Source organism: Gekko japonicus, unplaced genomic scaffold (assembly GCF_001447785.1).
Source record: "Gekko japonicus isolate JY-2015 unplaced genomic scaffold, Gekko_japonicus_V1.1 scaffold673, whole genome shotgun sequence".
In the NCBI taxonomy this organism is placed as follows: Eukaryota; Metazoa; Chordata; class Lepidosauria; order Squamata; family Gekkonidae; genus Gekko; species Gekko japonicus.
Window position 1 is genome coordinate 535,362 of NW_015159729.1, and position 3,072 is coordinate 538,433.

A 3,072-nucleotide genomic window follows, 5' to 3' on the forward strand; every position below is an offset into this window, starting at 1 on the left:
GAACTGCTCTTTAGAGAATAGCTCTGAGAGAACTGTGACTGACCCAAAGTCACTCAGCTGGCTGCATGTGGAGGAGTGGGGATTCAAACCTGGTTCTCCAGATTAGAGTCTGCTACTCTTAACCACTGCACCAAGCTGGCTCTGCACCTCATGTACATCCTGCCTTCTTGTCTGGAATCTAAGTGATCTATAAATGTTTTGTTTCTGCTTATGAATTCCTTTTACTTTCCTTCTACTGATACCACACTTATTTTAAATGTTTAAAACATTGCCACGCCACCTTTCCACCCAACACAGGGTCCCCAAGGCAATAAATATGAAAACATTAAAACATTTCAGACATTTAACGGTGCTAAAATGCAAATATGTTAGAAATATTTAAACCGTTTAATAAAACATATAAATATGTGTAAACACACAGCCATGGAGGAGGGCCAGTAAGATTTACTGGGGATACACCAAACGAAACAAAAAGTCTTCATTAACTGATGGAAGACAATGACAGAGGGGAAAATACAAATCTCCCAGGGACGGGAATTCCAAAGTGCTGGCACCACAACTGAGAAGCCCCTTTCTTGGGTTGCCACCTGTTTGGCTTCCCGTGGTGGGGGCATTCAAAGCAGGGCCTCTGAATATGACCAGACGGGTTGGGCCGGTCCCTATGGGAGCAGGCAGTCCTTAAGTTGCTGTTGCCAGCAAATCACCCCCTGTTAGTGGGTCAGCAAGTCACCTTTCATGGCCAAATAAGATTTAATGCATTTTCTCATTCAAAGCCGAGGAAGCCTTGCCATCCTCGAGAAACATACATCTGGTTACCAGTAAGACTTGTACAAGTCACCATCATTATCAAAAGTTTCCTTCATTTGATTTGTAGAGCCTGTATGGGTTTTTTCTGCAGGTCCATTGCACCAACGGCTGGATGTGGTATGATGAAAATCCCAGTTCGTGGGCAACTGCCTGAATTCAGCACAATGTAACCACAGGGGACTGTCACTGGAAACTTCCTCTAGTACAAAATGCCTAGAAAACAGAAGCATTTACTGCTTTACTTTTCACTTTGCATATTTCTAGATATAGCAGATACTGATCTGTGACAAGGAAATAATTCTTGGAAAGCCAAGTAAATAAATCAATACCTGTCTTCTGGTACACCCTGTAGGGAATTGCTGTGGATTCAGGGGCTGATTCTGTTGGTGTGGCTTATATTTCAAGCAGGTGACATATGCTACTATCATATTTGCTATAGCCTGGTTAATCCCAGGCCAATCCATTACTGTTCGTCCAGTTTTTGTACCTCCTGATGCCAAGACAAGCCTTGTGGATTTTCTGCCGCATTGTTGCAGTGAAGGATACAGCTTATCACCAGTGTGTTTCCTTTAAAGATCCTTCCATCTATCAATGCAATTTCATATCTGTAGCTCCTGTGGTCTTGGATTTGCAGATTACAGCTGTTTTTCATTTCGGCCCACCCACCAGTCACAAGTCATTTCAAGATTTGCACTGATTGATCTTTATCTCTTTCCTTTTTAATGTGTTGTAAGTAACTTTCTATATGACACTGGAAGCAAGGTTATAATCATTATCTATAGAGGCTTGCCCTGTAGTTTCCACAGTCTTTTCTGGTGGTACAGTGGGATTGACTGCCCAGTGGGAAAGCACATCAGCTGTAAGCAAAAGTAAAAGTTTGCTTTCTGTATATGTCACAGCCAAATCACAAGTTTGTCACAATGCTCATCTGTTGAACTTATAATGTATGTTTATTCGGTGATTTGCTAAGCAAAGCCACGAGATGCTTATGGTTTGTGTCCACGATCATAAATGTATTAATTAGATCTTTCACATGAAAGTAATATGGTCAGTAGTAGCTCCCTTTCCATCTGAACATATCCAGTGTATGCACCAATAAGAGATTTGGGTACACATGGCTCTGGTTTCTTTATTAGGACATTTCAATTCCATTCTACTCCCAAGGAACTCAGGGTGATGTACATCATTCTCCCCTGCTCCATTTTTTCTTCCCAACAACCCTGTGAGGTAGTTTATGTCCTAATGATAAATGCCTAAGCAGATACAATACCACCCACTTGGAGTATTCCACATTTTTAATTGTTAATCATAAGACTCTCAAAGAAGCACACAGCTTGGAAAAGATTTGTGCATTTGCGAACTGGGCCATTATCTTCTCTCTAGCTTGAAATGCTTTTTAAAAAACCAAGCAGTATTCCTACTTCTGGGATGTGGGATGGACTAATAGAACATGGCCCGATCTCATCAGGGGTGACTCTGCAGTCAGTACAGCATTGCCCCAAGGTATTTGGATGTGGTTTTGAGCTGTACTTTTCCCTCCCAGTTGAGAAAATGTGGATCAAATGCTAGATGCAGAATCGCCCTTTGTGAACTGGCAAAACCCAGTTGGAAAGTGGATTGAAAGTGGGCTATTTAATGTGTGTGATCGCAGCCTTGGGTCTTTTTTTCTTGCTGCTTTCCACTTTTCCTACCATTATTGATTTTTCCAGTGACTCTTGTCTTTTCATAATGTGACCAAAGTACGATCATACTAGCTTCTAGGGAGCGTTCAGGCTTGATTTGTTAACTGTAGTACAATAGATTAGTTCAGGAGGATGCCTTTATAAGGGAATAGGATAGTAGATCATTACAATTGCATGTATCACCTTGTTTTTACTGCATTGTCTTGAACTTTGGTAAACCAACATTCTGCATTACGGTATGTCGTGCTTTGGACAGCTTTATGTCTTCATCTTATGCTGTCTGAATTTTATTTATTTGTATTTTGTAATCTACCTTGAGTCTCCAGTGAGACTATAAATGAAGTACATAAATAAATAAATAGTAAGACCCGCGGGTCATTCCCATCCTTCCCTGTGCCTGAGGCATGATAAGAACTTCTACCTGAGACATAGGGTTGCCAAATGTTACTCACCTCTCTGGCGGGGGACTCCTGCACGGCTCCCGGAATGCGCGCACGCGCGCCGCATGCACATCACAGGGAAGTGACGTTATGACTCTATGGTTTTCCCTTGTATGGTCGTGGCCCCTCCCCCAGCGTGCACG